Raw genomic sequence first — 11,482 nt, 5'->3', positions numbered from 1 at the left:
GAGAGAGAGAGAGAGAGAGAGAGAGAGAGAGAGAGAGAGAGGTCTACACTGGACATGAAGAGGTTTGCCAAATCACTCCTTAAATGTATGCTTTTTTAGCCTCTCAGTGAGATAACAGCAATAATATTTCTACCCGCCATGAGGAGCTGTGGATTCATGGCAGAACAGTATTCTGAAGGCTGGATAGGCACTAAGCAGGGGAAATGTCTGACCTGAAGGGACTTAAGCTCTATCTCTCCTGATGGAAATCTTAGTATGGAGTGGATTCTTAGCTACTGCTACTGCTAAAATGTCAGTTGGAAACGATTCCATCTAACACTCTCCAAAATCCCTTCTCTGGGTGAGGAAGGTAGAATCGGCTCAAAGGGAAGGCGATTACATCCTGAGCCCTCAGCCCTTTACAGATATCAGATGTTTTCCTGCACATGAACTCATCTTGTTCTCTCAATAAGCCTGTGCATGAAGGAATAGAAATATGAAGAGGCCTATTTTACAAATAAAGTAACTCTGGTTTGGAGATGTGGAATGATCCCTCTATGGTCATGTAACTAATCCATAGGAGAGCTGGAACTTGAAGTCTGATTTCTAGTCTCCCAGGCTATCACTAATGATTCTGTTACCTAAGAACCACAAGACACAAGAGGACTTACAGAGAAAGTGCCCCCTGCCCCACAAAGTCAGGCACCCTGAGCAAAGCCCTAGTCATTATGACCTAGTTATAGTTCAGGTACTCGACCACCCTTCTCCTCTCTTCCTAGCCAAAGACACAGGTCTACACAATGGCCCTTCCCCAAATAGTTTTAATAGCAATCTTTGTTCACTTCAGACTCCTCTTAGAGTTCACATAATTCTCCTGAGCTCTTATTTCCACGGGAAAGAGGAGGGGTATGGTTTCTACAGTCCCCCAAAACTCAACTGATGTAATCATAGAATGTAATTACACAGGGTGAGGTTTTAATGTGAATCCAAGATGTATATATGCTCTAATACCTCATTCATGAGCGATAAACCCTTCTCTGATGAAGTAAAGATGGGAACAAAGTATTGTATGTAATAACTAGGCCTGGAGTTGTTCTCAAGACTATCAAGACTCAGAAGTTGTGGAGTGAGACACTTGCTGTGTGGGGTGGGGAGAGGAGGGAGTTTTTCTCTTCTTTCCCATTGGTCATGGCACTTACCAGCAACTTGCGCAGAGAGAGACAAGATACAGAAAATACAAAATACTACAGGTGGACAGGATTTGAAAGTTGGAGATATTGCAGTGGGATGGGGGGGGGCTTCCTGGGGAAAGATACCCCTTCAGGAAGAATGTCCTTCTCTTCCCCCAACATTGACTATGTAGCTTTGATGGAGGATAAAAGACACTGTACTCAGTAGAGGGAAGAAACATACATTCCAGGCAGAGATACAGAAAAATAGTAATCTAATGTAGGAATCCACTTTAAGAAGCATGAATACTGGAAATCGAGAGTCAAACTGTGGAGAGGAAAAGACTCCGAGAATATATCAGCAGGATTCTGAGAAAAAAGGACTTCCAGACCCTCGCATTCCTCAAACTGTGCCTTACCTTCACTGTGTATCTCACATTGTGCTTTAAGTTTGAATCCATTCTTCCCATGGACATTGTAATCTAAATACGTTTGTGCAAGAATGAGCCCTGTTTATGAGAGAATAGTAGTAACTACTGTACTTGCTGTACTCTTTTAGTAAATGCTTTTGCTAAGAGTTGAATGCGTCTACTGGTGTGATTGTTAATGGGAAGCACACAGATGGGGGCTTGTGAGCCTTTGGGTGTTTAATCTGTGAACTTGTGAGTGCCACAGAAGGGATGATGAAATTGGATTCCAGGAAATATCCTACCCTTGACTTGTCGCTTTTGGCAGCACTTATTAACATGCTCCCAATGGGAGCCTTATCTTTCCTTGTCTCTGCTTGATAAACTCCTTCCTTCAGAGCTCTGGGAAGACTTCCTGGACTTCCTGGCAAAAAGCGTCTCTCCCTCCACACATTTCTCTCCAGCACTTTGTCTGGATCTATCCTCTGCTACCCTCACTCCCTGGTTTGGATTATCCTTACTGCACCATAAACTCTTTAAAGATATAATCTAAAGTCATTTATTGTGTATTAAACATTATTGAACCCATATTAATATTATTGTTTTTTACATTTAACATCTAAATCATCTTTAAGATCATTCTGTTGCTCAACCATGTAGGTGTAATTGGCCTGAGAGACACTGTTAATTGATTCTTCCTGTTTTGTTCTCCTTTTCAAGTATGTTTAAAAGAAGAAAAACCCAATTCTTTTTGTGTTGTCTTGAAGTAGATGATTCTGGCTGTGAATCTGCTCATTTATTTTGTCATCAAAAGAACACTTTGCCCAGTGGAGAGGATTGGCAAATATAGAACATGATCATTCTTCCTGAAATTGTTGTTTGTCATCCATTTATCTGTAAATTATTTTTATAAATGATTCACTTTATTTTTGAATTACCTAAAATCGATACTTTTGGAGATTGTTGCTGAATTTTCAATTGAAATTTATGTTTCTGACTGTGAAATGTGGCATATCTGAGAGAATGGTATCCTACTCCTATATGGCCCCATGATAGACTCTGAGAGAGCAGAGAATATACATTTCTTTTAATTGAATGTTTTATTATGTCTTTTAAAAAATGACTTCATTGTTCAATAATTTGTCCCTACCCACAATATTAACCTTCCTTGTAGCAGCTAAGTACGGTCTAGACAACAAATCTGATACATTGGCCCTCTTTGAAAATATGACCCCAAGTCCACCATCTCCATGTGAGAGAGAGGAGACATGCTTTACCATCAAACCTCTTAATCATGGCTGGTCACTGTCAGGGTTGTTTTTCTTTGCATCATATACATTTTCTTCCTGTTTCTGCTTACTCCATTGCACACTAAATTCCTCCAAATTTCCCCAAATTCCTCATAATTCTTCACAGTCATGATTTCTTGTAGCACAATAATATTGCATTACATGCATATGACATAATTTGTTCACGCATCCTATAATTGATGGGCACGTACTTGCCTTCCAGTGTTTTGGCTTCCTACAAAAATTACTGCCATTAATATTTTGTATAAATGTGACTTTCCCTCTGTCTTTAAACTCCTAGAGATATATGCCTTATATTGCTGTCAAAGAGTATACACAGTTTAATTATTTTTTAAAAATACAATTCTAAATTGTTTTCTAGAAACAGCTGGTCCAATTCAAAGCTTCACCCGAAATACAAACGATGTTCTTGTCTTTCTACAGCCTAACCACAGTGGATGTCATCAATTTGTCTCATCTTCATCAGTCTGATGGTTCTGAGGATGAACCTCAGTGTTGTTTTCATTTGTATTTCTCTAATTATACAACAACATACAACACAAGTGAATGGGAGCATTCATTCTTATGGCTTTTAATAGATTCAGTGTTTTGTTTTGAAAACTGGCTGTTGATGTCATTTAGACTGGATTACTTTTCATCTTTACATCTTGAGAACCTGGAAGAGTACCATGTATATAATAGGTGCTTAATAAATTTTCATTGAATAGAGTATAATGGTTGACTCTTCTGGACACCTTGCTTCTAGATTTCCCTGATGCTAACTCAACTGCTCATTTGCCTTCAAAAACACGTCTCCCTTGCTGACTTTCAGGAATTCAGCCACACACTGGACCCCCTTCCAACTGCCTACCTGTTTGTATCTCTACCAATTACCTACCCTGCCCTCAGAGGTCTGACATCTGGCTTCCTGGATCATAGATTTAAGGCTAGAAGGACCATCAGAGCTCATTAGTCTAATCCTCTTATTTTGAAGATATGGAAACAGGACCAGGGAGATGAAAAGTTTCCCAAAATCATATTGCTAATAAGTGTCAAAGGGAGGGTGTGAACACAAAGCTTCTGTCTCCACAGCCAATGATGCCTCTACAAGGTTGGAGTTCAGATAACCTTAACTTAGCATGTTCACATTTCTTCTTTCCTTTACTTCAGACTAATCTAACCCCCAAACCACTTCTCAAATATTTGTTCCTAAATTACTGTTACTAGATTAATGGCCCCTTGTAAATTTTGAGGTCATTGAAGACAGGAAATATATTTTGTTTTTTGTCTTTATATCCCTAGAACCTAGAACAGTGCCTCATTCATAGGAGGTATTTAATTAGTGCTTATTGGATTGAATTAAATATCCATGTACTATTACATTACAAATTCTTGGAGAACAAGTTTTGGGTGCTATCTATGTATTCTCAGTACTTAGCATAGAGCCTAGAATCTAGATTTTGTTAGACTGAATCCAATAGAATGGAGTTGAGTTGAAATGAATCAGCCTATGTTTAGATCATCATCTCTATTCAGCCACACAGGTCTATCTGAACTTGTGATTCCAGCCTTTCTTGGCCAGGTTTCCTACTGCCCTACTCCAGGTCACTGCTCGCCTAAAAGATATCTCCAATAGGCATCTCAAGTTCAACATATCCAAAGCAGAACTCATTATCTTTTTCCTAAACCCATCTTCTTTCTTCTGAATTTCCCTTTCTCAGGATACCACAGTCCTTCCAATGACCTAGATTTGCACAATTGATGTTATCCTTGTCTCCTCATTTTGAACTTCCTTGCTCAAAACCCCAACAACTCAGATAGAACACTACAATAGAATTACCTTGACTGCCACTCAGTGGCTTCCTCTTACTGAAAATACAGAATCTCTGGCACTAAAATCATTTCTCAGTCTGACTCTGGCTTACCTTTCCAAATTCAGTACATATCACTCCTCTTAATACATTCTTTGTTCCAGTTAAACTGGTATTCCTGTACACATCACTCCATCTCCCATTATCATGGCTTTGCTCATCCGTTTTCCATGGTGTAATGCCCTCTCTCCTCACTACTGCCTTTTAGAATGTTGGGTTTTCTCCAAAGCTTAGTTCAAGTCCTATCTACCTTCAAGGCCTTTCCCAGATGATAGCTCATTCCCCACCCCAATTACTTTTCATTGACTTTGTGTATATTTTTTATAGGCCCTGGAGGGCAGGGACTATTTAATTTTTGTCATGCATAGGTAGCAGACAAAAGTAACTTCAACATAATAGCAAGTAATAATAACCAGAGCTAGAACTTTAAGGTAAAATGCTTCATATAATTTACTAAATCCTTACAATATCCCTGAGATGTAGATGCTATTATTACCCCATTTTACAGATGAGGAAACAGAGGCACAGAGAGATTAAGTGACGTGTCAAGTATCATATACAGGATTTGAACTGAGGCCTTCCTGACTCCAAGTTCCAGAATGTATACATTAGGCCAGGCTCATGATAGATGCTTAAAAATGTTTGATTAAATTATCCCTTTCTGTGCCTGGTATGAGAGAGAGTTCTTGAACTTTTGTTGAGTCACATTTGGGAATGACCATTCCCAAGCTCTATAGTTCTAACACAAAGACCAGGCAGCTACCAAATTAAGGAACACCCGTGTTGTTCCCAGGCATGTGTACAAGGTGAACACCAGCAGACAGCATGCTGAGTGCTCACAAAGCTGCCAGTAGAGTGCACTGTGGCTTATGGGGCAGTAGTTGGGATTATATCCTCATGTCTCAGAGTCTTCCCCGTTTCCACTTTTTGAGGGTGTCTACTTGGTTATGGTTGCCCTTCCTTAACATCCTCTCCTTCAATTCTTTCCTACTACACATGTTCCTTGAAGTTCTGGGGTGAATAAAATTAATTATTGACATGATGATCCTTGTGTTGTGATGTCAAAGGGAGCTATGAAAATTAGCGCAACAAAATTCCAGAATGAGCAGGTTTCCCTCTTTCCCTTCACCTCTCTACTTCAATATAGTTCCCTGTTTTTGCAAGATGACATAGCTCTGCAGTCTTTCTTACTCAAGGGTATTTTCACAGCTGACCCAGCAGGGTAGGGGACCTTTTGTTTCAGAATCAGACACATTAGAGAGGCAATACATATTGTATATGTATAATATATAATACATATACACATACATATACAATACACATGTGTGTGTGTGTGTAATGTATAGTGGGAAAAACACTAGTTTTGGAGGTATAGGACATTCATTGAAGTCCCAGATATCCTTTCTACCAGTTTGTGACCTCAAGAAAATCATACCTTCCCTGGGTCTCAGTTTCTCTAGCTGTAAAATGGAGACAATGAGATTTACATTCCCTTTCAGGGTTGTTGTGTATTATATACCTTAAATAACTATAGAAATTGGCACTATTATATTGCTTTTCTGCTATAGGGGATCCCTCCATCAACTGACTAGGCAGAGCGAAAGGTTCTGAAATATCTCTCTGGGGTGGGCAGTGAGGGAGGGCTGGATTTTCAAATATCTGATTCATTCCTGGCGCACCTCCCTCTCTCTAAAAGCAACATTGCTGTTCTCTTAGTTGGATGGAGTATATGGCTTTCCAATAGATCATTCCATTCATTCATATATTTGTTCATTGCTCCATTTCTTATATGTACCTACTAACTGTGTAAAGGTTACTAGTATAGGGAGATGAGGAAAGCTAACTACTCCCTTTTGTTGGCCCCCACCCTTGTGAAGTATGTGTCATGTGTCTTCTTTGGGTACTCATTTTTTTCTCTCACCAGACAGGTCTTACTCTCTAGTCATGTACCTCAGCTATACTCTTGCAGAAGGGTCTTTGTGAGTGAAGAAAGGGCCATATAACTATTTCCACAAAAAATCTGTCCCCATCTGATAGCTAATCTGCCTTATAAAGCATGCATTTTCCTCTAATCTGGGAAAAGGATGAGATACATATGACTTGGTCTTTTTCTGCTTTGGTAAGAATTTGCCAAATATAACTATTAATTTAAAAAATTGCTTAGGGACCTCTGGTCAATACAGAATAAAATCCTGACAATTTAAACAATGGATCTAAATTCTCTGTGAGGAAATTATTTTGTAAACCTTAAAGTGTTCAAAAAATGTATCATTACCTAGACAAAGCCTCTTAATTTAAAAAGTCCAGAGACCCAGAAAGGCAATAACTTGACTTTGGTCCAAGAGTCCAAGTTAGGTCCATGGAGATCAGTGAACATGGCCAGGATCTGAAGTAAGATTAACAAAGCCCAACTCTCCTGAGATGTCAGATTATCCAAGACATACTCTCTGTTAGTAGCTTTTATCATCCCTTCTGCCTTTTCATGGAACAATAACAGAATCATAGTCATTAGGGGTGGAAGGAGCCTTCAAAATCATAGAATCCAGCCACTTCATTTTACCAGTGAGGTCACTGAGGCCCAGGGAAATAAGGAACTTAACTAAAAGACCCACAGAGTAAATCACAAAGGTAGAACTGGAACCCAGTGTGCCTTCTTCTACACCATGCCCCCTTAGGCTAGAACTATTCAAGACCAACTGCCAACTTTTCCTAACAAGGTCCTTGGTATTTAAGGGCCCCTGTTTGGGTAAGGTGTACCCACTCTCAGGAAACTCTAGCCTTTCTGGCTAGAAACTTTCTGGCCCCTTCCCCTTGTGCAAAAGACTAGGGGACTCTGCGTGCCATTCTAAGTGCCCTAGCAATCTGGGTCATTTAATAAAATTAGAGCTCTAGAAATGGAAGGACCTCAAAGGCCATCTAGTCCAACCCTATCGCCTTATAAATAAGGATGCTGAGTACCAGAGATGTGAAATATCTTGCCCAAGGTCATACAGATAGTAAGCATCAGAGACAGGATTTGAACCCAAGTCCTCTGACTTCAGAGTCAATGTTTTGTTCCCCCCTCCCCCACCCATGGTACCACTCAGATCAACTCCTCATCCTCAAACAAGGATGCACATTAATAGAGGAATACTTATTGCCATTCCAGACTGTACTCCAACTCTGTGTGGTCACAGTGCTCCATGCCATGCAAAGAGCCATGATTCAACACTTAAAAATATCAGGTGACCTCAGTTAGTCACTAGCAACAAGGAGTTAATCCTGGTCAGGCCAGGTGTTGCCCTATAAAATGACCCTATACAAGTGAGTCCTGTACTGCCCTAAGTTTCCTTAGTTTCCATGGCATCAGGACACATTGAGAGGGTTCCCTGTAATAAAACCTTTTTACATTGCTTTGGCTCACTGTGTTTCTGTGCTTGGCATCCTTTAAACCCATTTCAAAAAGCATACCTGTTGGTTCCTACTTCCATGAAAGGGTAGGAAGTTTGAAAGGAAGGAAGATCTGATTTAAAAAGAGCACTGATACTAGGAGTGCCAGAAAAAAAACTGGCAGGCCCAGGTGGTGGTGGTGATTTGGCATCCACCAAATATCACTTCCTGCAGATCTCCAGCTGTCACTTTGGACAAATTGGCCTTAGGATGGGAAGTATTGACAGTGAGATGCATGCACTATATGGACAAACACAGATTGATGGAGGGAGGCGTATGGAGCCATTCCCAGGGAGGAGACATTGATTGAAGGAGTCTGATTGCCATCTTAATCCAAAGACTCTCCAAGCAGATTAAGTGAGTTGTGAATACATCACTATAACAATCGCTAATCACTGGGCTGGTTAAAATGTACAAGTTATTATACAGACTGTGACACCACAGAGAAAAACTTGAGATTGAATTCCAATGGCTTGTCTTTGGCTGCAGATGAAGCCATTCTATCATGCATTAAAGTGATGGAATGCAAGTAATGACCTGGAATCTAATGGAACAGAGGGGATGAGTTATGAACTTCCAATCACTTAGAATCTGAACTCAGATCACATTCCTAGGCCTTCTACTTACTTGCAACCTTTATGATTTTCAGTAAATTTTCAAGTTTCTTTCTCTTTAAAAAGAGGTGATCAATCTCTGAGTTCCTTGCTAGATCTAGATAGATGATCCTGTGATCCTATACTATATAAAGAATTAGATTCAAAGCCTGTCTCTGCTATTTACTATCTTTGGGTAAGTCATTAATAGGGGGTGGTGGAGAAGAAGGTGATTAGTACAGTATTGATTAATTGATCCCCAGCCCAACTGATGAAATTATAGAAGGCAAGGAGCAGATATTAAAGTATTAAACAAAAGAGTAAAGAAAGGGTTATATTTTGTTATCTGTTTGTGAGGTGTAAAAAGTTTTTCAGTCAAGTGACCATCAACTAGATTGTCTACAGACTTGTTGGCCCTTTAAAAATACTGGGCAAACTCTGGGAATTAGTCCAGACAAGGAATAACTCTGAGGAATGTGAACTCTGATAGAAAAAAAGAAAGGCAGCTTTAGCAGAAGAAACTAGTCCTTGAGAAGGAATAATTCCTCATCTTTGGATAAGCCTTCTGGCATTGCATTTACTCACCCAATAGGAATCAGACCCTATTAGTCAAGGCACAAGACTGGAGGAACTTTGTGAATTGAATAAAAAGTTAGCCCTGGCCATTGAGAGTTGAAATGAGGGGAGGAATAGGCCCAGGAAGGCACAACTGAATGACCTACAGAGTAGAGATATTGCTCCTAGGGAGAATAGTGTGATGAAATCATTGGAAGAGGAAGAATATTAGGGCTTCTCAGTGCTGTGTGAGTCCCTTAACTGACATGCCTTATTCCCTGTTTATGCACCGTGCCACTGACATATCCTACACATGTGTTTATTCTTCCCACCAACATTGTGTGTTGGTGGGAGAAGGAGCCTTAATTTTACTGGGGCAGGGGAGTGGGGGAAGTTTTGTAGCATTGTTCTTATAAAGTCACTTTAGTAAATGTCTTTGCTTTGAGCTAATTGTGTCCTCTGAATTATTATTAGATGTAAACACACCAATAGGGGCTCGTAAGTTATATATTTTAGGAATGATCACCATAGGATACCTTGAACCTCTCTTGGATTTAAATCTGCAAATGTAAGGGTGGAGGGAGCAGTCCCAGAAGGGCTCCATACAAACTTCCCTGGATTTCAGCTAAACTGTAAAACGAATGATTTGGACTCATTGACCTCTGAAGTCCATTTCACCTCTGGATCTATGTTCCTACTATCTCTATTACTTTGGAGTCCTAAGTCCTAATAAAAGTCTATCACCCTTATAAGTTCTTCCTATCACCTAGGAACTGTTTACAGCACAACTTCTTGGCCAATCACTTAACACAGGGCCTGGCACATAGGGGGTTCTTAGTAGATATTTGTTGACTGACTAGTAAGAGTCAAAAAGGCAGCATGAAAGAGTGAGAAAAGCTGTGGAACAAAAATCAAGAAACCTGAATCATTATGTGACCTTGAGTAAGTCATTTCCCCTTGCTAAGCCTCAGTTTCTTCCTGTAGAAAGTGAGGACATTTGACAGGATGATCTCTAAGGACCCAGCAAGCTCTGACATTTTATGGTTCTACAAAAGAAGCAACTGATCTTGCTAACTAGCATGGGATAGGCCCCTTTGGAGATAGTACATCAAAATAATAGCTATGTTCTAGGAGAATGGCTTTCCGCGTCTTTTCCTGGCAGCTGGTTTTATTGTTGGGATTATTAATGAGAAGTCATAGGGCCCTTCACTTATAAAACATGCTCTGGAATTCTCATCCATTATCCTTCCCTCTTCCCTTTTTCCAACTCTCCTCCCCTCTACTCAACCTGGAGATAGCACAGTGCAATGAAAAGGGTGCAAAATTTGGAGATCTATGGCCCAGGTTCAAATCCCAGCTCTGTCATTTACTCCCTGTATAAATTTGGGCAAATCATTCTTCCCTTCTACCTCTAAAACTACAATCTTGTGATCTCTAGGCTACAGGAGCATCTCATATTCATCCATCGGCTTATGGAAAGCCAGGAGGCAGAGCTAGAATAGGAAGAGTGAACCCTCCCCTCAACACTCCAGATCATCATTTACACAGATCTCCTGGAAAAATTGGCTTGAAGAGGAAGAAGCCAATATATTAGAATATAAGAAGCACTAGGTGGGTCTCCCCAACCTGAAAACTTCTTTCCCAATTTCCTGTCACAGTGCCAGAAATTCCTACCTAACCCAGGCATCCTCTTTGAAAATGTAAGCAAGCCTGTGAGGGGCATTCATGGATTATTCTACCAATCATTTAGACTTCAGGGTAAATGCAGATCCATCTGTTAATAAGAGTGATCCTGGGTTTACAATTCAGATTAGATTAGACTAAATTTAGAACTAGTAGAGACTTCAGTAACTCTCTAGGCCAAAATTCCCATTTTATAGATGGAGAATTGAAGCTCAGAAAAGTTAATAGACTTGACCAAGGTCCCACAGCTAAAGTGAATGGAGGTGCTGGAATATGAACCAAGCTCTTCTGACTCCAAATCCAAGATGCTTTCCACTTCCACAGAAATCATCTACCCCCGACCATATGTGTAGCCTGCTGCCTCTGCTTACCTCTTCATCTCTATGTGGATCCTAAGAGTCCAGAAAATAATTCACAGAGAGATAGACAAAGACTGACAAAACAATTTCTATTGATCTTTTCTACTGGAAAAAGATTACCACCCTCCCACCACTAAGGTCTAGGACC

Source organism: Petaurus breviceps, unplaced genomic scaffold (assembly GCF_028583685.1).
Source record: "Petaurus breviceps papuanus isolate PSGF00001 unplaced genomic scaffold, PetGlider_PUasm1.0 186, whole genome shotgun sequence".
In the NCBI taxonomy this organism is placed as follows: Eukaryota; Metazoa; Chordata; class Mammalia; order Diprotodontia; family Petauridae; genus Petaurus; species Petaurus breviceps.
The sequence above is the reverse complement of the archived record's forward strand: the minus strand, read 5'-3'. Positions refer to the sequence as shown.